Source organism: Danio rerio, chromosome 4, assembly GCF_052040795.2.
Source record: "Danio rerio strain M-AB ecotype USA chromosome 4, GRCz13ab, whole genome shotgun sequence".
Classification (NCBI taxonomy): domain Eukaryota; kingdom Metazoa; phylum Chordata; class Actinopteri; order Cypriniformes; family Danionidae; genus Danio; species Danio rerio.
Window position 1 is genome coordinate 51,220,001 of NC_141024.2, and position 22,984 is coordinate 51,242,984.

At 48.8% G+C, this 22,984-nt stretch overlaps 16 non-coding genes across 16 annotated transcripts in view; all 16 read left to right on the forward strand.

The window, feature by feature from the left end:
• Positions 1 to 20, forward strand: part of trnam-cau (transfer RNA methionine (anticodon CAU)) — a 73-nt gene extending 53 nt beyond the window's left edge. Inside the window, exon 1 of the tRNA in view lies at positions 1 to 20. This exon is cut by the window's left edge and continues 53 nt beyond it. This is a non-coding gene — a tRNA (tRNA-Leu).
• A 2,490-nt stretch (positions 21 to 2,510) lies between these two features.
• On the forward strand, positions 2,511 to 2,581 carry trnag-ccc (transfer RNA glycine (anticodon CCC)). The gene has a single exon. It is a non-coding gene; the product is annotated as a tRNA-Gly (tRNA).
• Positions 2,582 to 3,138: 557 nt separating this feature from the next.
• Positions 3,139 to 3,209, forward strand: trnag-ccc (transfer RNA glycine (anticodon CCC)). The gene has a single exon. It is a non-coding gene; the product is annotated as a tRNA-Gly (tRNA).
• Positions 3,210 to 3,924: 715 nt separating this feature from the next.
• Positions 3,925 to 3,995, forward strand: trnag-gcc (transfer RNA glycine (anticodon GCC)). Its single transcript has one exon. It is a non-coding gene; the product is annotated as a tRNA-Gly (tRNA).
• A 1,672-nt stretch (positions 3,996 to 5,667) lies between these two features.
• On the forward strand, positions 5,668 to 5,738 carry trnag-ccc (transfer RNA glycine (anticodon CCC)). The gene has a single exon. It is a non-coding gene; the product is annotated as a tRNA-Gly (tRNA).
• A 2,896-nt stretch (positions 5,739 to 8,634) lies between these two features.
• On the forward strand, positions 8,635 to 8,705 carry trnag-ccc (transfer RNA glycine (anticodon CCC)). Its single transcript has one exon. It is a non-coding gene; the product is annotated as a tRNA-Gly (tRNA).
• Positions 8,706 to 10,282: 1,577 nt separating this feature from the next.
• On the forward strand, positions 10,283 to 10,353 carry trnag-ccc (transfer RNA glycine (anticodon CCC)). Its single transcript has one exon. It is a non-coding gene; the product is annotated as a tRNA-Gly (tRNA).
• Positions 10,354 to 12,077: 1,724 nt separating this feature from the next.
• trnag-ccc (transfer RNA glycine (anticodon CCC)) lies at positions 12,078 to 12,148 on the forward strand. Its single transcript has one exon. It is a non-coding gene; the product is annotated as a tRNA-Gly (tRNA).
• A 1,254-nt stretch (positions 12,149 to 13,402) lies between these two features.
• On the forward strand, positions 13,403 to 13,473 carry trnag-gcc (transfer RNA glycine (anticodon GCC)). Its single transcript has one exon. It is a non-coding gene; the product is annotated as a tRNA-Gly (tRNA).
• Positions 13,474 to 14,196: 723 nt separating this feature from the next.
• trnag-gcc (transfer RNA glycine (anticodon GCC)) lies at positions 14,197 to 14,267 on the forward strand. The gene has a single exon. It is a non-coding gene; the product is annotated as a tRNA-Gly (tRNA).
• Positions 14,268 to 14,355: 88 nt separating this feature from the next.
• trnag-ccc (transfer RNA glycine (anticodon CCC)) lies at positions 14,356 to 14,426 on the forward strand. Its single transcript has one exon. It is a non-coding gene; the product is annotated as a tRNA-Gly (tRNA).
• A 724-nt stretch (positions 14,427 to 15,150) lies between these two features.
• Positions 15,151 to 15,221, forward strand: trnar-ccu (transfer RNA arginine (anticodon CCU)). The gene has a single exon. It is a non-coding gene; the product is annotated as a tRNA-Arg (tRNA).
• Positions 15,222 to 16,103: 882 nt separating this feature from the next.
• trnag-ccc (transfer RNA glycine (anticodon CCC)) lies at positions 16,104 to 16,174 on the forward strand. Its single transcript has one exon. It is a non-coding gene; the product is annotated as a tRNA-Gly (tRNA).
• A 565-nt stretch (positions 16,175 to 16,739) lies between these two features.
• trnag-gcc (transfer RNA glycine (anticodon GCC)) lies at positions 16,740 to 16,810 on the forward strand. The gene has a single exon. It is a non-coding gene; the product is annotated as a tRNA-Gly (tRNA).
• Positions 16,811 to 17,057: 247 nt separating this feature from the next.
• On the forward strand, positions 17,058 to 17,128 carry trnag-ccc (transfer RNA glycine (anticodon CCC)). Its single transcript has one exon. It is a non-coding gene; the product is annotated as a tRNA-Gly (tRNA).
• An 883-nt stretch (positions 17,129 to 18,011) lies between these two features.
• Positions 18,012 to 18,082, forward strand: trnag-ccc (transfer RNA glycine (anticodon CCC)). The gene has a single exon. It is a non-coding gene; the product is annotated as a tRNA-Gly (tRNA).
• Positions 18,083 to 22,984: the final 4,902 nt, after the last annotated feature.

Sequence of the window (22,984 nt, forward strand, 5' to 3'; positions counted from 1 at the left end):
TTCGAGCCTCACATGGGGCAGCGTGCTAACTTCTGGCACATGGAAGCGCTTAGATGACTGGGTGGCATTTTTTATCCCCTTCCATTTGGATCATGCTTCCCCAGGGCAAAAAAAGCTACAGCTCTTCTGGAGGCGTGGCGGTGTGAAGTTCCAAGAACATTTCCTGATTCAGAAGCAGTGATGGTAAGATGCTCCCATTCCTATCACGTTGTCGCTTGACGTTCGACGTGGATCTGTCAAATGTCATGAATTAACTTTGTGCGAGGATTTGACGAAAAGTCCTGCGAATCCCATTGCCTTAAAAATCAACGGCATCCCAGGACATTCCTCTACATGGCATTCCAAGACTGTTCTTATGATCCCCTTTCGGTTAACTTGCATTAAAGCCTTTGTCCATTGTTTTTTTTCATATGGGTCTTCGAGTTTTTGTGGACAATACCTTGATCGCAAACGCCTTAAAACCTACAGTTTAAAGTGCCCATTAAGGCTGCCAAGGACACTGCTACGCTGCATGAACTTTGGCGCAAAGAGATTGATGCTGTGCTTTGTCAGTGTTACTGTATCACTCGGAAATGGCGCTAAAGAGTTAAAGAACTGAGCCTGAACGTGTAGCCAAAATTTAGGCTTGTCTGAAATGGGATTTGAACCCACGCCTCCAGCGGAGACTACGACCTGAACGCAGCGCCTTAGACCGCTCAGCCATCCTGACATGCTTGACTAGTCTGAGCTGTCTCCTAGGAGCCAGACCGCAGCACCGTGACATGGAAGATGGTGGAAGACTGCCACCTGAACGCAGGACCTTAGACCGCTCGGCCATCCTGACAGGCTTGACTGATTCGAGCTGTCTCCTAGGAGCCAGTCTTATAATCTGAAGGTCGTGAGTTCGAGCCTCACATGGGGCAGCGTGCTAACTTTTGGTACATGGAAGCGCTTAGATGACTGGGTGGCATTTGGTAGTAATTTGGCAATTCTCACCTGCCACGCGGGAGACCAGGGTCCGATTCCTGGCCAATGCAATTCCTGTTTTGTGATGCTAATCTTCCAGCTCTGGGTAACAGCCTTGCAGCAATCACACCCCACTAGGACAGTAGTATGAGCATATCAGCATTGGTGGTTTAGTGGTAGAATTCTCGCCTGCCATGCGGGAGACAAGGGTTTGATTCCCGGCCAATGCAATTGATGTTTTGTGTGGCTCCTGTTCAACCTCTGGTTGACGGCCTTTTAGCACTCACATAACACAAAGGCAAAGGAACCACGAAAGTCAGCATTGGTGGTTCAGTGGTAGAATTCTCACCTGCCATGCGAGAGACCACGGTCCGATTCCCGGCCAATGCAATTCGTCTTTTGTGTTGCTCTTCATCCAGCTCTTTGTTACAGCCTTGCAGCAATCACAACCCACTAGGACAACAGTATGAGCATATCGGCAATGGTGGTTCAGTGGTAGAATTCTCGCCTCCCAAGCGGGAGACATGGGTCTGATACCCAGCCAATGCAATTCCTGTATTGTGTTGCTACTCTTCCAGCTCTGGGTAACATCCTTACAGCAATCACACCCTACTGGGACAGTACTATCAGCATTGGTGGTTCAGTGGTAGAATTCTCGCCTGCCACACAGGAGGCCCTGAACCGATTTCCGGCCAATGCAAATCCTGCTTTGTGTTGCTACTCTTCCAGCTCTGGCTAACAGCCTTGCAGCAATCACACCCCACTAGGACAGCATTGGTGGTTCAGTGGTAGAATTCTCTCCTGCCACGCTGGAGACCCGGGTCCGATACTCGGCCAATGCAATTCATCTTTTGTGTTGCTACTCTTCCAGCTCTGGATAACAGCCTTGCAGCAATCACACCCACTGAGGCTGCAGTATTAGCATATCAGCACTGGTGGTTCACTGGTAGAAGTCTTACCTGCTATGAGGGAGACGTGGGTTCCATTCCCGGCAGACGCAATTGCTGTTTTGTGTGGCTCCTGTTACAACTCTGGTTGACGGCCTTTTAGCACTCACATAACACAAAGGCAAAGAACAACATGGGTCAGCATTGGTGGTTCAGTGGTAGAATTCTCTCCTGCCACGCTGGAGACCCGGGTCCGATTCCAGGCCAATGCAATTCGAGTTTTGTGTTGCTACTCTTCCAGCTCTGGGTAACAGCCTTGCAGCAATCACACCCAACTAGGACAGCTGTATGAGCATATCAGCATTGGTGGTTCACTGGTAGAATTTTTGCCTGCCACGCGGAAGACCCGGGTCCGATTCTTGGCCAATGCAAATCCTGTTTTGTGTTGCTTCTCTTCCAGATCTGGGTAACAGCCTTGCAGCAATCACACCCCACTGGGACATTAGTATGAGCATATCAGCATTGGTGGCATAGTGATAGAATTCTCGCCTCCCACACAGGGGACCCGGGTCCAAGTCCTGGCCAATGCAATTCCTGTTTTGTGTTGCTACTCTTCCAGCTCTGGGTAACAGCCTTGCAGCAATCACACCCCACTAGGACAGATGTATGAGCATATCAGCATTGGTGGTTCAGCGGTAGAATTCTCGCCTCCCACGCGGGAGACCGGGGTGCGATTCCCGGCCAATGCAATTCCTGTTTTGTGTTGCTACTTTTCCAGCTCTGGGTAACACCACTGCAGCAATCACAACCCACTAGGACAGCAAAATGAGCATATAAGCATTGGTGGTTCAGTGATAGATTTCTCGCCTCCCACGTGGGAGACCCGGGTCCGATTCCCGGCTAATGCAATTCCTGTTTTGTGTTGCTAATCTTCCAGCTCTGGGTAACAGCCTTGCAGCAATCACACCCGACTAGGACAGATGTATGAGCATATCAGCATTGGTGGTAGAAATCGCGCCTCCCACGCAGGTGACCCTGGTCCGATTCCTGGCTAATGCAAATCCTGTTTTGTGTTGCTTCTCTTCCAGATCTGGGTAACAGCCTTGCAGCAATCACACCCCACTAGGACAGCAGTATGAGCATCTCAGCATTGGTGGTTCAGTGGTAGAATTCTCGCCTGCCACGCAGGAGACCTGGGTCCGAATCCTGGCCAATGCAATTCCTGTTTTGTGTTGCTACTCTTCCAGCTCTGGGTAACATCCTTGCAGCAATCACACCCCACTAGGACAGATGTATGAGCATATCAGCATTGGTGGTTCAGCGGTAGAATTCTCGCCTCCCACGCGGGAGACCGGGGTGCGATTCCCGGCCAATGCAATTCCTGTTTTGTGTTGCTACTTTTCCAGCTCTGGGTAACACCACTGCAGCAATCACAACCCACTAGGACAGCAAAATGAGAATATAAGCATTGGTGGTTCAGTGATAGATTTCTCGCCTCCCACGTGGGAGACCCGGGTCCGATTCCCGGCCAATGCAATTCCTGTTTTGTGTTGCTAATCTTCCAGCTCTGGGTAACAGCCTTGCAGCAATCACACCCGACTAGGACAGATGTATGAGCATATCAGCATTGGTGGTAGAAATCGCGCCTCCCACGCAGGTGACCCTGGTCCGATTCCTGGCTAATGCAATTCGTGTTTTGTGTTGCTACTCTTCCAGCTCTGGGTAACAGCCTTGCAGCAATCACACCCCACTAGGACAGCAGTATGAGCATCTCAGCATTGGTGGTTCAGTGGTAGAATTCTCGCCTGCCACGCAGGAGACCTGGGTCCGAAACCTTGCCAATGCAATTCCTGTTTTGTGTTGCTACTCTTCCAGCTCTGGGTAACATCCTTGCAGCAATCACACCCCACTAGGACAGTGTTATGAACATATAAGCATTGGTGATTCAGTGGTGGAATTCTCGCCTCCCACGTGGGAGACCCGGGTCTAATTCCCGGCCAATGCAGTTCCTGTTTTGTGTTGCTACTCTTCCAGCTCTGGGTAACAGGCTTGCAGCAATCACACCCCACTAGGACAATCCATAATCATATCAGCATTGGTGGTTCAGTGGTAGAATTCTCGCCTGCCACGCGGGAGACCCGGGTCCGATTCCCGGCCAATGCAATTGTTCTTTTGTGGTGCTACTCTTCTAGCTCTGGGTAACAGCCTTGCAGCAATCACACCCAACTAGGACAGCAGTATGAGTATATCAGCATTGGTGGTACAGTGGTAGAATTCTCGCCTGCCACGCAGGAGACCCGGGTCTGATTCCCGGCCAATGCAATTCGTCTTTTGTGTTGCTACTCTTTCAGCTCTGGGTAACAGCCTTGCAGCAATCACACCCAACTAGTACAGCAGTATGAGCATATCAGCATTGGTGGTTCAGTGGTAGAATTCTCACCTGCCACGCGGGAGACCCGGGTCCAATTTCCGGCCAATGCAATCCGTCTTTTGTGTTGCTACTCTTCCAGCTCTGGGTAACAGCCTTGCAGCAATCACAACCCACTAGGACAGCAATATGAGCATAACATCGTTGTTGGTTCAGTGGTAGAATTCTTGTTTGTGACGCAAGAGACCCGTGTTCGTTTTCCGGCCAATGCAATTCCTGTTTTGTGTTGCTACTCTTCCAGCTCTGGGTAACAGCCTTGCAGCAATCACATCCCACTAGGGCTGCAGTATTAGCATATCAGCACTGGTGGTTCACTGGTAGAATTCTCACCTGCCACGTGGGAGACCTGGGTCTAATTCCCGGCCAATGCAATTCCTGTTTTGTGTTGCTACTCTTCCAGCTCTGGGTAACAGGCTTGCAGCAATCACACCCCACTAGGACAATCCATAATCATATCAGCATTGGTGGTTTAGTGGTAGAATTCTTGCCTGCCACGCAGGAGACCCAGGTCTGATTCCCGGCCAATGCAATTCGTCTTTTGTGTTGCTACTCTTTCAGCTCTGGGTAACAGCCTTGCAGCAATCACACCCAACTAGTACAGCAGTATGAGCATATCAGCATTGGTGGGTCAGTGGTAGAATTCTCACCTGCCACGCGGGAGACCCGGGTCCAATTTCCGGCCAATGCAATTCGTCTTTTGTGTTGCTACTCTTCCAGCTCTGGGTAACAGCCTTGCAGCAATCACAACCCACTAGGACAGCAGTATGAGCATAACATCGTTGTTGGTTCAGTGGTAAAATTCTTGTTTGTGACGCAAGAGACCCTTGTCCGTTTTCCGGCCAATGCAATTCCTGTTTTGTGTTGCTACTCTTCCAGCTCTGGGTAACAGCCTTGCAGCAATCACATCCCACTAGGGCTGCAGTATTAGCATATCAGCACTGGTGGTTCACTGGTAGAATTATTTCTTGCTATGAGGGAGACGTGGGTTCCATTCCCAGCTGATGCAATTGCTGTTTTGTGTGGCTCCTGTTACAACTCTGGTTGACGGCCTTTTAGCACTCACATAACACAAAGGCAAAGAACAACATGGGTCAGCATTGGTGGTTCACTGGTGGAATTACTGCCTGCCACGCCGGAGACTTGGGTCGGATTTCTGGCCAATGCAAATCCTGTTTTGTGTTGCTACTCTTCCAGTTCTGGGTAACAGCCTTGCAGCAATCACACCCAACTAGGACAGCAGTATGAACATATCAGCATTGGTGGTTCACTGGTAGAATTCTTGCCTGCCACGCGGGAGACCCAGGTCCAATTCCTGGCCAATGCAAGTCCTGTTTTGTGTTGCTACTCTTCCAGCTCTGGGTAACAGCCTTGCAGCAATCACACTGCACTAATAGTATGAGCATATCAGCATTGGTGGTTCAGTGGTAGAATTCTCTTCTCCCACGCGGGAGACCCGGGTCCGATTCCCGGCCAATGCAATTCCTATTTTGTGTTGCTAATCTTCCAGCTCTGGGTAACAGCCTTGCAGCAATCACACCCCACTAGGACAGTAGTATGAGCATATCAGCATTGGTGGTTTAATGGTAGAATTCTCGCCTCCCACGCAGGGAATCTGGGTTTTATTCCTGGCCAATGCAATTCCTCTTTTGTGTTGCTACTCTTCCAGCTCTGGGTAACAGCCTTGCAGCAATCACACTGCACTAGGACAATAGTATGAGCATATCAGCATTGGTGGTTCAGTGGTAGAAATCTCTCCTCCCACGCGGGAGACCTGGGTCCGATTCCCGGCCAATGCAATTCCTATTTTGTGTTGCTACTCTTCCAGCTCTGGGTAACAGCCTTGCAGCAATCACAACCCACTAGGACAGCAGTATGAGCATAACATCGTTGTTGGTTCAGTGGTAAAATACTTGTTTGTGACGCAAGAGACCCTTGTCCGTTTTCCGGCCAATGCAATTCCTGTTTTGTGTTGCTACTCTTCCAGCTCTGGGTAACAGCCTTGCAGCAATCACACTGCACTAGGACAGTAGTATGAGCATATCAGCATTGGTGGTTCAGTGGTAGAATTCTCTCCTCCCACGCGGGAGACCCAGGTCCGATTCCCGGCCAATGCAATTCCTATTTTGTGTTGCTACTCTTCCAGCTCTGGGTAACAGCCTTGAAGCAATCACACCCCACTAGGAGAGCTGAATGAGGATGTCAGCATTGGTGGTTCAGTGGTAGAATAGTCGCTTGCCAAGCGGGAGACCCTGGTCGAATTCCCGGCCAATGCAACTCCTGTTTTGTGTTGCTACTCTTCCAGCTCTGGGTAACAGCCCTGCAGCAATCACACCCCACTAGGACAGAAATACGAGCATATCAGCATTGGTGGTTCAGTGGTAGAATTCGTGCCTGCCACGCAGGAGACCCGGGTCCGATTCCCGGCCAATGCAATTAGTCTTTTGTGTTGCTACTCTTCCAGCTCTGGGTAACAGCCTTGCAGCAACCACACCCAACTAGGACAGCAGTATGAGCATATCAGCATTGGTGGTTCAGTGGTAGAATTCTCGCCTGCAACGCAAGAGACCCAGGTCAGATTCCCGGCCAATGCAATTCGTCTTTTGTGTTGCTACTCTTCCAGCTCTGGGTAACAGCCTTGCAGCAATCACAATCCACTAGGATAGCAGTATGAGCATATCAGCATTGGTTGTTCAGTGGTAGAATTCTTGCCTCCCACGCAGGAGACCCAGGTCCGAATCCCGGTCAATGCAGTTCCTGTTTTGTGTTGTTAATCTTCCAGCTCTGGGTAACAGCCTTGCAGCAATCACACCCAACTAGGACAGCAGTATGAGCATATCAACATTGGTGGTTCACTGGTGGAATTCTTGCCTGCCACGCCGGAGACCTGGGTCGGATTTCTGGCCAAAGCAAATCCTATTTTGTGTTGCTACTCTTCCAGCTCTGGGTAACAGCCTTGCAGCAATCACACCCAACTAGGACAGCATTATGAACATATCAGCATTGGTGGTTCACTGGTAGAATTCTTGCCTGCCACGCGGGAGACTCGGGTCCGATTCCTGGCCAATGGAAGTCCTGTTTTGTGTTGCTACTCTTCCAGCTCTGGGTAACAGCCTTGCAGCAATCACACTGCACTAGGACAATAGTATGAGCATATCAGCATTGGTGGTTCAGTGGTAGAATTCTCTCCTCACACGCGGGAGACCCGGGTCCGATTCCCGGCCAATGCAATTCCTATTTTGTGTTGCTAATCTTCCAGCTCTGGGTAACAGCCTTGCAGCAATCACACCCCACTAGGACATGGTATGAGCATATCAGCATTGGTGGTTCACTGGTAGAATTCTTGCCTGACACTCGGGAGACCCGGGTCCGATTCCTGGCCAATGCAAATCCTGTTTTGTGTTGCTACTCTTCCAGTTCTGGGTAACAGCCTTGCAGCCATCACAACCCACTAGGACAGAAGTTGAGCATATCAGCATTGGTGGTTCTGTGGTAGAATTCTCGCCTCCCACGCGGGAGACCGTGGTCCGATTCCCGGCCAATGCAATTCGTATTTTGTGTTGCTAATCTTCCAGCTCTGGGTAACAGCCTTGCAGCAATCACACCCCACTAGGACAGTAGTATGAGCATATCAGCATTGGTGGTTTAGTGGTAGAATTCTCGCCTCCCACGCAGGGTACCCAGCTTTGATTCCTGGCCAATGCCATTCCTCTTTGTGTTGCTACTCTTCCTGCTCAACAGCCCTGCAGCAACACAACCCACTAGGACATCAAAACAAGCATATCAGCATTGGTGGTTCAGTGGTAGATTTCTTGCCTCCCACGCGGGAGACCCGGGTCCGATTCCCGACCATTGCAATTCCCGTTTTGTGTTGCTACTCTTCCAGCTCTGGGTAACAGCCTTGCAGCAATCACAACCCACTAGGACAGATCTATGAACATATCAGCATTGGTGGTTCAGTGGTAGAATGCAAATCCTGTTTTGTGTTGCTACTCTTCCAGCTCTGGGTAACAGCCTTGCAGCAGTCACACCCCACTAGGGCAGTATTATAAGCATATCAGCATTGGTGGTTCAATGATAGAATCTCGCCTGCCACGTGGGAGACCCGGGTCCAATTCCCGGCCAATACAAATCCAGTTTTGTGTTGCTACTCTTCCAGCTCTGGGTAACAGCCTTGCAGCAATCACACCCCATTAGGACAGTAGTCTGATCATATCAGCATTGGTGGTTCAGTGGTGGAATTCTCGTCTCCCACACGGGAGTCCCGGGTCTGATTCCCGGCCAATGCAATTCCTATTTTGTGTTGCTAATCTTCCAGCTCTGGGTAACAGCCTTACAGCAATCACACTCCACTAGGACAGATGTATGAGCATATCAGCATTGGTGGTTCAGTGGTAGAATTCTCACCTCCCACACGGGAGACCCGGGTCCGATTCCCGGCCAATGCAATTCCTGTTTTGTGTTGCTAATCTTCCAGCTCTGGGTAACAGCCTTGCAGCAATCACACCCCACTAGGGAAGCACTGGTAGAATTCTTTCCTGCTATGATGGAGACCTGGGTTCCATTCCTGGCTAATGCAATTGCTGTTTTGTGTGGCTCTTGTTACAACTCTGGTTGACGGATTTTTAACACTTACATAACACAAAGGCAAAGAACAACATGGGTCAGCATTGGTGGTTCAGTGGTGGAATTCTCACTTGCCAGGCTGGAGACCAGAGTCCGATTCCCGGCCAATGCAATTTCTCTTTTGTGTTGCTACTCTTTCAGCTCTGGGTAACAGCCTTGCAGCAATCACACCCATTAGGACAGAAGAATGAGCATATCAACATTAGTGGTTCAGTGGTAGAATTCTCGCCTGCCACGTGGGAGACCTAGGTCCGATTCCCAGCCAATGCAAATCCTGTTTTGTGTTGCTACTCTTCCAGCTCTGGTTAACAGCCTTGCAGCAATCACACCCATTAGGACAGAAGAATGAGCATTTGAGCATTGGTGGTTCAGTCGTAGAATTCTCGTCTGCGACGAGGGAGACCCTTGTCTGATTTCCAGCCAATGCAATTACTGTTTTGTGTTGCTACTCATCCAGCTCTAGGTAACAGCCTGGCAGCAATTACTCCCCTCTAGGACAGATGTATGAGCATATCAACATTGGTGCTTCAGTGGTAGAATTCTCGCTTGCCACGCGGGACGCCTGGAGTTGAGTCCTGACTAATACAGAAGTGGTTTTATGTGGCGTCTGTTCCAGCTCTGGTTGATGGACTTTTAGCACTCACACAAAGGCAAGGAACAAGGTAGGTCAGCGTTGGTGGTTCAGTGGTAAACTTCCCGTTTGTGACGCGGGAGACCTGTGTCTGTTTTCTGGCCAATGCAAATCCTGTTTTTTGTTGCTACTCTTCCAGCTCTGGGTAACAGCCTTGCAGCAATCACACCCTACTAGGACAGCAATATAAGCATATCAGCATTGGTGGTTCAGTGATAGAATCTCGCCTGCCACGCAGGAGACCCGGGTCCGATTCCTGGCCAATGCAAATCCTGTTTTGTGTTGCTACTCTTCCAGCTCTTGTTAACAGCCTTGCAGCAATCACACCCCATTAGGACAGCAGAATGAGCATTTCAGCATTGGTGGTTCAGTCGTAGAATTCTCGTCTGCGACGAGGGAGACCCGTGTCTGATTTCCAGCCAATGCAATTACTGTTTTGTGTTGCTACTCTTCCAGCTCTGGGTAACAGCCTGGCAGCAATTACTCCCCTCTAGGACAGCTGTATGAGCATATCAGCATTGGTGGTTCAGTGGTAGAATTCTCGCTTGCCACGCGGGACACCTGATGGACTTTTAGCACTCACACAAAGGCAAGGAACAAGGTAGGTCAGCGTTGGTGGTTCAGTGGTAAACTTCCCGTTTGTGACGCGGGAGACCCGTGTCTGTTTTCTGGCCAATGCAAATCCTGTTTTGTGTTGCTACTCTTCCAGCTCTGGGTAACAGCCTTGCAGCAATCACACCCCACTAGGACAGTAGTATGAGCATATCAGCATTGGTGGTTCAGTGGTAGAATTCTCGCCTCCCACGCGGGAGACCCGGGTCCGATTCCTGGCCAATGCAATTCCTATTTTGTGTTGCTAATCTTCCAGCTCTGGGTAACAGCCTTGCAGCAATCACACCCCACTAGGGCTGCAGCATTAGCATATCAGCACTGGTGGTTCACTGGTAGAATTCTTTCCTGCTATGTGGGAGACCTGGGTTCCATTCCTGTCTAATGCAATTGCTGTTTTGTGTGGCTCCTGTTACAACTCTGGTTGACGGATTTTTAGCACTAACAGCCTTGCAGCAATCCCAACCCACTAGGACATAAGTTCTAGTGGGTTTCAAGGCCCACTAGGCCCGCTAGGACATAAGTACAAGCATATCAGTGTTGGTGGTTCAGTGGTAAAATTCCCGTTTGTGACGCGGGAGATCCGTGTCTGTTTTCCAGCCAATGCAATTCCTGTTTTGTGTTGCTACTCTTCCAGCTCTGGGTAACAGCCTTGCAGCAGTCACACCCCACTAGGGCAGCAATATAAGCATACCAGCATTGGTGGTTCAGTGATAGAATCTCACCTGCCACACGGGAGACCCGGGTCCGATTCCTGGCCAATGCAAATCCTGCTTTGTGTTGCTACTCTTCCAGCTCTGGTTAACAGCCTTGCAGCAATCACACCCCATTAGGACAGCAGAATGAGCATTTCAGCATTGGTGGTTCAGTGATAGAATCTCGCCTGCCACGCAGGAGACCCTGGTCCGATTCCTGGCCAATGCAAATCCTGTTTTGTGTTGCTACTCTTCCAGCTCTTGTTAACAGCCTTGCAGCAATCACACCCCATTAGGACAGAAGAATGAGCATTTGAGCATTGGTGGTTCAGTCGTAGAATTCTCGTCTGCGACGAGGGAGACCCTTGTCTGATTTCCAGCCAATGCAATTACTGTTTTGTGTTGCTACTCATCCAGCTCTAGGTAACAGCCTGGCAGCAATTACTCCCCTCTAGGACAGCTGTATGAGCATATCAACATTGGTGCTTCAGTGGTAGAATTCTCGCTTGCCACGCGGGACGCCTGGAGTTGAGTCCTGACTAATACAGAAGTGGTTTTATGTGGCGTCTGTTCCAGCTCTGGTTGATGGACTTTTAGCACTCACACAAAGGCAAGGAACAAGGTAGGTCAGCGTTGGTGGTTCAGTGGTAAACTTCCCGTTTGTGACGCGGGAGACCTGTGTCTGTTTTCTGGCCAATGCAAATCCTGTTTTTTGTTGCTACTCTTCCAGCTCTGGGTAACAGCCTTGCAGCAATCACACCCTACTAGGACAGCAATATAAGCATATCAGCATTGGTGGTTCAGTGATAGAATCTCGCCTGCCACGCAGGAGACCCGGGTCCGATTCCTGGCCAATGCAAATCCTGTTTTGTGTTGCTACTCTTCCGGCTCTTGTTAACAGCCTTGCAGCAATCACACCCCATTAGGACAGCAGAATGAGCATTTCAGCATTGGTAGTTCAGTGGTAGAATTCTCGCTTGCCACGCGGGACACCTGGAGTCGAGTCCTGACTAATACAGAAGTGGTTTTATGTGGCATCTGTTCCAGCTCTGGTTGATGGACTTTTAGCACTCACACAAAGGCAAGGAACAAGGTAGGTCAGCGTTGGTGGTTCAGTGGTAAACTTCCCGTTTGTGACGTGGGAGACCCGTGTCTGTTTTCTGGCCAGTGCAAATCCTGTTTTGTGTTGCTACTCTTCCAGCTCTGGGTAACAGCCTTGCAGCAATCACACCCACTAGGACAGAAGTATGAGCATATCAGCATTGGTGGTTCAGTGGTAGAATTCTCGCCTCCCACGCGGGAGACCCGGGTCCGATTCCCGGCCAATGCAATTCCTATTTTGTGTTGCTAATCTTCCAGCTCTGGGTAACAGCCTTGCAGCAATCACACCCCACTAGGGCTGCAGCATTAGCATATCAGCACTGGTGGTTCACTGGTAGAATTCTTTCCTGCTATGAGGGAGACCTGGGTTCCATTCCTGGCTAATGCAATTGCTGTTTTGTGTGGCTCCTGTTACAACTCTGGTTGACGGATTTTTAGCACTAACAGCCTTGCAGCAATCACAACCCACTAGGACATAAGTCCTAGTGGGTTGCAAGGCCCACTAGGCCCGCTAGGACATAAGTACAAGCATATCAGTGTTGGTGGTTCAGTGGTAAAATTCCCGTTTGTGACGCGGGAGATCCGTGTCTGTTTTCCAGCCAATGCAATTCCTGTTTTGTGTTGCTACTCTTCCAGCTCTGGGTAACAGTCTTGCAGCAGTCACACCCCACTAGGGCAGCAATATAAGCATATCAGCATTGGTGGTTCAGTGATAGAATCTCACCTGCCACATGGGAGACCCGGGTCCGATTCCTGGCCAATGCAAATCCTGTTTTGTGTTGCTACTCTTCCAGCTCTGGTTAACAGCCTTGCAGCAATCACACCCCATTAGGACAGCAGAATGAGCATTTCAGCATTGGTGGTTCAGTGATAGAATCTCGCCTGCCACGCAGGAGACCCGGGTCCGATTCCTGGCCAATGCAAATCCTGTTTTGTGTTGCTACTCTTCCAGCTCTTGTTAACAGCCTTGCAGCAATCACACCCCATTAGGACAGCAGAATGAGCATTTCAGCATTGGTGGTTCAGTCGTAGAATTCTCGTCTGCGACGAGGGAGACCCGTGTCTGATTTCCAGCCAATGCAATTACTGTTTTGTGTTGCTACTCTTCCAGCTCTGGGTAACAGCCTGGCAGCAATTACTCCCCTCTAGGACAGCTGTATGAGCATATCAGCATTGGTGGTTCAGTGGTAGAATTTTCGCTTGCCACGCGGGACACCTGGAGTCGAGTCCTGACTAATACAGAAGTGGTTTTATGTGGCATCTGTTCCAGCTCTGGTTGATGGACTTTTAGCACTCACACAAAGGCAAGGAACAAGGTAGGTCAGCGTTGGTGGTTCAGTGGTAAACTTCCCGTTTGTGACGCGGGAGACCCGTGTCTGTTTTCTGGCCAATGCAAATCCTGTTTTGTGTTGCTACTCTTCCAGCTCTGGGTAACAGCCTTGCAGCAATCACACCCCACTAGGACAGTAGTATGAGCATATCAGCATTGGTGGTTCAGTGGTAGAATTCTCGCCTCCCACGCGGGAGACCCGGGTCCGATTCCCGGCCAATGCAATTCCTATTTTGTGTTGCTAATCTTCCAGCTCTGGGTAACAGCCTTGCAGCAATCACACCCCACTAGGGCTGCAGCATTAGCATATCAGCACTGGTGGTTCATTGGTAGAATTCTTTTCTGCTATGAGGGAGACCTGGGTTCCATTCCTGACTAATGCAATTGCTGTTTTGTGTGGCTCCTGTTACAACTCTGGTTGACGGATATTTAGCACTCACATAACACAAAGGCAAAGAACAACATGGGTCAGCATAGGTGGTTCAGTGGTGGAATTCTCACTTGCCACGCTGGAGACCCGAGTCCGATTCCTGGCCAATGCAATTTCTGTTTTGTGTTGCTACACTTTCAGCTCTGGGTAACAGCCTTGCAGCAGTCACACCCCACTAGGGCAGCAATATAAGAATATCAGCATTGGTGGTTCAGTGAGAGAATCTCACCTGCCACACGGGAGACCCGGGTCCGATTCCTGGCCAATGCAAATCCTGTTTTGTGTTGCTACTCTTCCAGCTCTGGTTAACAGCCTTGCAGCAATCACACCCCATTAGGACAGCAGAATGAGCATTTCAGCATTGGTGGTTCAGTCGTAGAACTCTCGTCTGCGACGAGGGAGACCCGTGTCTGATTTCCAGCCAATGCAATTCCTGTTTTGTGTTGCTACTCATCCAGCTCTGGGTAACAGCCTTGCAGCAATCACACCCAACTAGGACAGCAGTATGATCATATCAGCATTAGTGGTTCAGTGGTAGAATTCTCGCCTGCCACGCGGGAGATCCGGGTTCGATTCCCGGCTAATGCAAATCCTGTTTTGTGTTGCTACTCTTCCAGCTCTGGGTAACAGCCTTGCAGCAATCACACCCCACTAGGACAGTAGTATGAGCACATCAGCATTGGTGGTTCAGTGGTAGAATTCTTGCCCCCCACGTGGGAGACCCGGGTCCGATTCCCGGCCAATGCAATTCCTATTTTGTGTTGCTAATCTTCCAGCTCTGGGTAACAGCCTTGCAGCAATCACACCCAACTAGGGCTGCAGCATTAGCATATCAGCACTGGTGGTTCACTGGTAGAATTCTTTCCTGCTATGAGGGAGACCTGGGTTCCATTCCTGGCTAATGCAATTGCTCTTTTGTGTGGCTCCTGTTACAACTCTGGTTGACGGATATTTAGCACTCACATAACACAAAGGCAAAGAACAACATGGGTCAGCATTGGTGGTTCAGTGGTGGAATTCTCACTTGCCACGCTGGAGACCCGAGTCCGATTCCCGGCCAATGCAATTTCTGTTTTGTGTTGCTACACTTTCAGCTCTGGGTAACAGCCTTGCAGCAATCACACCCAACTAGGACAGCAGTATGAGCATATCAGCATTGGTGGTTCACTGGTAGAATTCTCGCCTGCCACGCGGGAGACCCGGGTCCGATTCCCGGCCAATGCAAATCCTGTTTTGTGTTGCTACTCTTACAGCACTGGGTAACAGCCTTGCAGCAATCACAACCCACTAGGACATAAGTACGAACATATCAGTGTTGGTGGTTCAGTGGTAAAATTCCCGTTTGTGACGAGGGAGATCTGTGTCTGTTTTCCAGCCAATGCAATTCCTGTTTTGTGTTGCTACTCTTCCAGCTCTGGGTAACAGCCTTGCAGCAATCACACCACTCTAGGACAGTAGTATGAGCATATCAGCATTGGTGGTTCAGTGGTAGAATTCTCGCCTCCTACGCGGGAGACCCGGGTCCGAATCCCGGCCAATGCAATTCCTATTTTGTGTTGCTAATCATCCAGCTCTGGGTAACAGCCTTGCAGCAATCACACCCAACTAGGACAGCAGTATGATCATATCAGCATTGGTGGTTCAGTGGTAGAATTCTCGCCTGCCATGCGGGAGACCCGGGTTAGATTCCTGGCCAATGCAAATCCTGTTTTGTGTTGCTACTCTTCCAGCTCTGGGTAACAGCCTTGCAGCAATCACACCCAACTAGGGCTGCAGCATTAGCATATCAGCACTGGTGGTTCACTGGTAGAATTCTTTCCTGCTATGAGGGAGACCTGGGTTCCATTCCTGGCTAATGCAATTGCTCTTTTGTGTGGCTCCTGTTACAACTCTGGTTGACGGATATTTAGCACTCACATAACACAAAGGCAAAGAATAACATGGGTCAGCATTGGTGGTTCAGTGGTGGAATTCTCACTTGCCACGCTGGAGACCCGAGTCCGATTCCCGGCCAATGCAATTTCTGTTTTGTGTTGCTACACTTTCAGCTCTGGGTAACAGCCTTGCAGCAATCACACCCAACTAGGACAGCAGTATGAGCATATCAGCATTGGTGGTTCAGTGGTAGAATTCTCACCTGCCAAGCGGGAGACCCGGGTCCGATTCCCGGCCAATGCAAATCCTGTTTTTGTTGCTACTCTTACAGCACTGGGTAACAGCCTTGCAGCAATCACAACCCACTAGGACATAAGTACGAACATATCAGTGTTGGTGGTTCAGTGGTAAAATTCCCGTTTGTGACGAGGGAGATCCGTGTCTGTTTTCCAGCCAATGCAATTCCTGTTTTGTGTTGCTACTCTTCCAGCTCTGGGTAACATCCTTGCAGCAATCAGACCACTCTAGGACAGTAGTATGAGCATATCAGCATTGGTGGTTCAGTGGTAGAATTCTCGCCTCCCACGCGGGAGACCCGGGTCCGATTCCCGGCCAATGCAATTCCTATTTTGTGTTGCTAATCATCCAGCTCTGGGTAACAGCCTTGCAGCAATCACACCCAACTAGGACAGCAGTATGATCATATCAGCATTGGTGGTTCAGTGGTAGAATTCTCGCCTGCCACGCGGGAGACCCGGGTTAGATTCCTGACCAATGCAAATCCTGTTTTGTGTTGCTACTCTTCCAGCACTGGGTAACAGCCTTGCAGCAATCACACCCAACTAGGGCTGCAGCATTAGCATATCAGCACTGGTGGTTCACTGGTAGAATTCTTTCCTGCTATGAGGGAGACCTGGGTTCCATTCCTGGCTAATGCAATTGCTCTTTTGTGTGGCTCCTGTTACAACTCTGGTTGACGGATATTTAGCACTCACATAACACAAAGGCAAAGAACAACATGGGTCAGCATTGGTGGTTCAGTGGTGGAATTCTCACTTGCCACGCTGGAGACCCGAGTCCGATTCCCGGCCAATGCAATTTCTGTTTTGTGTTGCTACACTTTCAGCTCTGGGTAACAGCCTTGCAGCAATCACACCCAACTAGGACAGCAGTATGAGCATATCAGCATTGGTGGTTCAGTGGTAGAATTCTCGCCTGCCACGCGGGAGACCCGGGTCCGATTCCCGGCCAATGCAAATCCTGTTTTGTGTTGCTACTCTTACAGCACTGGGTAACAGCCTTGCAGCAATCACAACCCACTAGGACATAAGTACGAACATATCAGTGTTGGTGGTTCAGTGGTAAAATTCCCGTTTGTGACGAGGGAGATCCGTGTCTGTTTTCCAGCCATTGCAATTCCTGTTTTGTGTTGCTACTCTTCCAGCTCTGGGTAACAGCCTTGCAGCAATCACACCACTCTAGGACAGTAGTATGAGCATATCAGCATTGGTGGTTCAGTGGTAGAATTCTCGCCTCCCACGCGGGAGACCCGGGTCCGATTCCCGGCCAATGCAATTCCTATTTTGTGTTGCTAATCATCCAGCTCTGGGTAACAGCCTTGCAGCAATCACACCCAACTAGGACAGCAGTATGATCATATCAGCATTGGTGGTTCAGTGGTAAAATTCTCGCCTGCCACGCGGGAGACCCGTGTTCGATTCCCGGCCAATGCAAATCCTGTTTTGTGTTGCTACTCTTCCAGCTCTGGGTAACAGCCTTGCAGCAATCACACCCAACTAGGGCTGCAGCTTTAGCATATCAGCACTGGTGGTTCACTGGTAGAATTCTTTCCTGCTATGAGGGAGACCTGGGTTCCATTCCTGGCTAATGCAATTGCTCTTTTGTGTGGCTCCTGTTACAACTCTGGTTGACGGATATTAAGCACTCACATAACACGAAGGCAAAGAACAACATGGGTCAGCATTGGTGGTTCAGTGGTGGAATTCTCACTTGCCACGCTGGAGACCCGAGTCCGATTCCCGGCCAATGCAATTTCTGTTTTGTGTTGCTACACTTTCAGCTCTGGGTAACAGCCTTGCAGCAATCACACCCAACTAGGACAGCAGTATGAGCATATCAGCATTGGTGGTTCAGTGGTAGAATTCTCGCCTGCCACACGGGAGACCCGGGTCCGATTCCCGGCCAATGCAAATCCTGTTTTGTGTTGCTACTCTTACAGCACTGGGTAACAGCCTTGCAGCAATCACAAGCCACTAGGACATAAGTACGAACATATCAGTGTTGGTGGTTCAGTGGTAAAATTCCCGTTTGTGACGAGGGAGATCTGTGTCTGTTTTCCAGCCAATGCAATTCCTGTTTTGTGTTGCTACTCTTCCAGCTCTGGGTAACAGCCTTGCAGCAATCACACCACTCTAGGACAGTAGTATGAGCATATCAGCATTGGTGGTTCAGTGGTAGAATTCTCGCCTCCCACGCGGGAGACCCGGGTCCGATTCCCGGCCAATGCAATTCCTATTTTGTGTTGCTAATCATCCAGCTCTGGGTAACAGCCTTGCAGCAATCACACCCAACTAGGACAGCAGTATGATCATATCAGCATTGGTGGTTCAGTGGTAGAATTCTCGCCTGCCACGCGGGAGACCCAGGTTTGATTCCCGGCCAATGCAAATCCTGTTTTGTGTTGCTACTCTTCCAGCTCTGGGTAACAGCCTTGCAGCAATCACACCCAACTAGGGCTGCAGCATTAGCATATCAGCACTGGTGGTTCACTGGTAGAATTCTTTCCTGCTATGAGGGAGACCTGGGTTCCATTCCTGGCTAATGCAATTGCTCTTTTGTGTGGCTCCTGTTACAACTCTGGTTGACGGATATTCAGCACTCACATAACACAAAGGCAAAGAACAACATGGGTCAGCATTGGTGGTTCAGTGGTGGAATTCTCACTTGCCACGCTGGAGACCCGAGTCCGATTCCCGGCCAATGCAATTTCTGTTTTGTGTTGCTACACTTTCAGCTCTGGGTAACAGCCTTGCAGCAATCACACCCAACTAGGACAGCAGTATGAGCATATCAGCATTGGTGGTTCAGTGGTAGAATTCTTGCCTGCCACGCGGGAGACCCGGGTCTGATTCCCGGCCAATGCAAATCCTATTTTGTGTTGCTAATCTTCCAGCTCTGGGTAACAGCCTTGCAGCAATCACACCCCACTAGGGCTGCAGCATTAGTATATCAGCACTGGTGGTTCACTGGTAGAATTCTTTCCTGCTATGAGGGAGACCTGGGTTCCATTCCTGACTAATGCAATTGCTCTTTTGTGTGGCTCCTGTTACAACTCTGGTTGACGGATTATTAGCATTCACATAACACAAAGGCAAAGAACAATATGGGTCAGCATTGGTGGTTCAGTGGTGGAATTCTCACTTGCCACGCTGGAGACCCGAGTCCGATTCCCGGCCAATGCAATTTCTGTTTTGTGTTGCTACACTTTCAGCTCTGGGTAACAGCCTTGCAGCAATCACACCCAACTAGGACAGCAGTATGAGCATATCAGCATTGGTGGTTCAGTGGTAGAATTCTCACCTGCCAAGCGGGAGACCCGGGTCCGATTCCCGGCCAATGCAAATCCTGTTTTGTGTTGCTACTCTTACAGCACTGGGTAACAGCCTTGCAGCAATCACAACCCACTAGGACATAAGTACGAGCATATCAGTGTTGGTGGTTCAGTGGTAAAATTCCCGTTTGTGACGAGGGAGATCCGTGTCTGTTTTCCAGCCAATGCAATTCCTGTTTTGTGTTGCTACTCTTCCAGCTCTGGGTAACAGCCTTGCAGCAGTCACACCCCACTAGGGCAGCAACATAAGCATATCAGCATTGGTGGTTCAGTGATAGAATCTCACCTGCCACACGGGAGACCCGGGTCCGATTCCTGGCCAATGCAAATCCTGTTGTTTCCAGCTCTGGTTAACAGCCTTGCAGCAATCACACCCCATTAGGACAGCAGAATGAGCATTTCAGCATTGGTGGTTCAGTCGTAGAACTCTCGTCTGCGACGAGGGAGACCCGTGTCTGATTTTCAGCCAATGCAATTACTGTTTTGTGTTGCTACTCATCCAGCTCTGGGTAACAGCCTGGCAGCAATTACTCCCCTCTAGGAATACTATATGAGCATATCAGCATTGGTGGTTCAGTGGTGGAATTCTCGCTTGCCACGCGGGACACCACGAGTCGAGTCCTGACTAATACAGAAGTGGTTTTATGTGGTGTCTGTTCCAGCTCTGGTTGATGGACTTTTAGCAATCACACAAAGGCAATGAACAAGGTAGGTCAGTGTTGGTGGTTCAGTGGTAAACTTCCCGTTTGTGACACGGGAGACCCGTGTCTGTTTTCTGGCCAATGCAAATCCTGTTTTGTGTTGCTACTCTTCCTGGGGCCTCATGTATCAACGCTGCGTACGCACAAAAACTTTGCTTTGTTAACCGTATCAGCTAAACTCTCCCACTCTATTTTTTTCTTTTGTTGTTAATTCCGGAAAACAAACTTGCAAATAACACCGCTTTTCTCCGGTCTACCTCCGAAAGCAGCACCTCCAATTCACATTCTGTTCAAAGTTTCTCTTTTTGTTTGATTTTGCCATTGCTTTTTCGTTGGGTTTTTCCATTAGCATAGTCATTAGCATATTCATACGGGGGAGGAGGCAGGGAGGGGTTTTGCGCTCGTGCATGTTGCGCTCAGTTTCACGTTCATTCGGATGTACAAAAGAATATGCGTGAGATTCGGCGTACGCAGTGTTTCATACATCTGAATTTTTTTCTGCGTACGCACATTTACAGCTTTGTGCGTACGCAATGTTTTAGTAAGATTTCCACGCAAGTCTTCGTACATGAGGCCCCAGGTCTGGGTAACAGCCTTGCAGCAATCACACCACTCTAGGACAGTAGTATGAGCATATCAGCATTGGTGGTTCAGTGATAGAATCTCGCCTGCCACGCGGGAGACCCGGCTCCGATTCTTGGCCAATGCAAATCCTGTTTTGTGTCGCTACTCATCCAGCTCTGGGTAACAGCCTGGCAGCAATTATTCCCCTCTAGGACAGCTATATGAGCATATCAGCATTGGTGGTTCAGTGGTAGAATTCTCGCTTGCCACACGGGACACCTAGAGTCGAGTCCTGACTAATACAGAAGTGGTTTTATGTGGCTTCTGTTCCAGCTCTGGTTGATGGACTTTTAGCATTCACACAAAGGCAAGGAACAAGGTAGGTCAGCGTTGGTGGTTCATTGGTAAACTTCCCGTTTGTGACGCGGGAGATCCGTGTCTGTTTTCTGGCCAATGCAAATCCTGTTTTGTGTTGCTACTCTTCCAGCTCTGGGTAACAGCCTTGCAGCAATCACACCCCAATAGGACAGCAGTAGGAGTATGTAAGCATTGGTGGTTCAGTGCTAGAATTCTTGTCTGCCATGTGGGAGATCCGGGTTTGATTCCCTGCCAATGCGATTCCTGGTTTTTGTTGCTACTCTTCCAGCTCTGGGTAACAGCCTTGCAGCAGTCACACCCCACTAGGACAGCAGTATGAGTAGTCAGCATTGGTGGTTCTGTGGTAGAATTCTCGCCTGCCACGCGGGAGGCCTGGCGTCGATACCCAGCTATTACAATTGCTGGTTTGCTTTTTTACAAAAGCTCTGGTTGTCGGCCTGTTAGCACTCACACAACACAAAGGCAAGAAACAACATGGATCAGCATTGGTGCTTCAGTGGTAGAATTCTCGCCTGCCACGTGGGAGACCCAGGTCTGATTCTCGGCTAATGCAATTACTGTTTTGTGATGCTACTCTTCCAGCTCTGGGTAACAGCCTTGTAGTAATCACACCCCACTAGGGCAGCAATTTGAGTATATCTGCATTGGAGGTTCAGTGGTAGAATTCTCGCCTACCATGCGGCACACATGAGTTCAATTCTCGTCTAGTGCAGTTGCTGTTTTGTGTGGCTCCTTTTCCAGCTACATGTAACTGCCTTGCAGCACTGACTCGCCACAAGGGCAAAAGAACATATGTGCCAGCGTTGGTGTTTCATTGGTAGAATTTTCGCCTGCCTTGTGGAAGACCTGGGTCTGATTGCCAGCCAATGCAGTTGCTGGTCTGTGTTGCTACTCTTCCAGCTGCATGTAACAGCATAGCAGCAATCACACCCCACAAGGGTAGGATAACATGTGTTTCAGCATTGATGGTTTAGGGCTCTATCATATGCGCAGCGCAACAGTATTTTGCTAGTTTAAGCTTGACACAAGAGTCGTTTTGAGGCGTTGCGCTACGCTGTTTAAATAGCAAATGCATTAGTGCTCACATGTGCACCCAAAGGCGTTCTGGTCTAAAAAAAGAAGGTGTTCTGAGGCGCACTGCTGGCGCGTTGCTATTTTGAGAAACTAAAATATATTTTTCATTAGACCAAAACAAACCCGGTCTAAACACCTGCACAGAGTTGCACCTTGCTTACACACTGCTTAATATGCACAAGAGAGCAATAGGCAAACATCTTTACATATGAAAAAAAATTAATATTAAGGATATATATAGGATATAATAAGAATAGATATAGGATATAAATATTAAGGATTAAAATATTACAAAACATATTATTTTCTAGCCTACATAAATATGAAAAATCACTGCTTTTATGTCTTCTACATCTCGGGAGGCTTTTTCAGTTTATTCATAACAATTTGCTTTTGTATAATGTTATTATTATTAGCAGTATTATTTATTATATCCATATTTATCTTTGTTTTATTAAAAACAAGCTTACATTTGCCCACCTGTCAGGTTTTAAACCATATGGGGCACAGCATGTGTTTTAGGATATAACTCAGGTTTTTGAACACACTTCGTTATTGTTGTTCATTTATTAGTTTGCTGAAAATTAGAACTGAATTTAGAAATAGTTTTGAAATGAATATTTGCGCTTAACAAATACAATTAATTATTTATAGACTAATTGATGTCTGTGCGTAAAGGTTTCCATATCCAAGAGCGAAAGTGAAAGTAGATCATTTATCTCTCATTCTCACGCAGTAGATGCTCTGTTTAACAGTTTTCTTTTTAAAAAAAACAGTTAACTGTTTGCTTGTGAAATGCTCAGTTTTTCCACTTAGACTTACTTTACGTCCTGTAAATAGCAAATGTGCTTATGGCACAACGCAGCTGGCTCTTAAAGGTAATGGGAGATGAGACTCTAATTGGTTTGTTCTCAAAACACACCTATAACTCATTAAGAAAATAAACTCAACCCTTTTAGACCAGGCGCCTTGGCGCAAAGCGGATTTTCCCGTCCTTAAATTATCAAAAATGCATTCTGACACATCCTGAAAGCGTTTGCACCCTGCATTTTGCGCTCTGCGCATGGACCGTCAAAATAGAG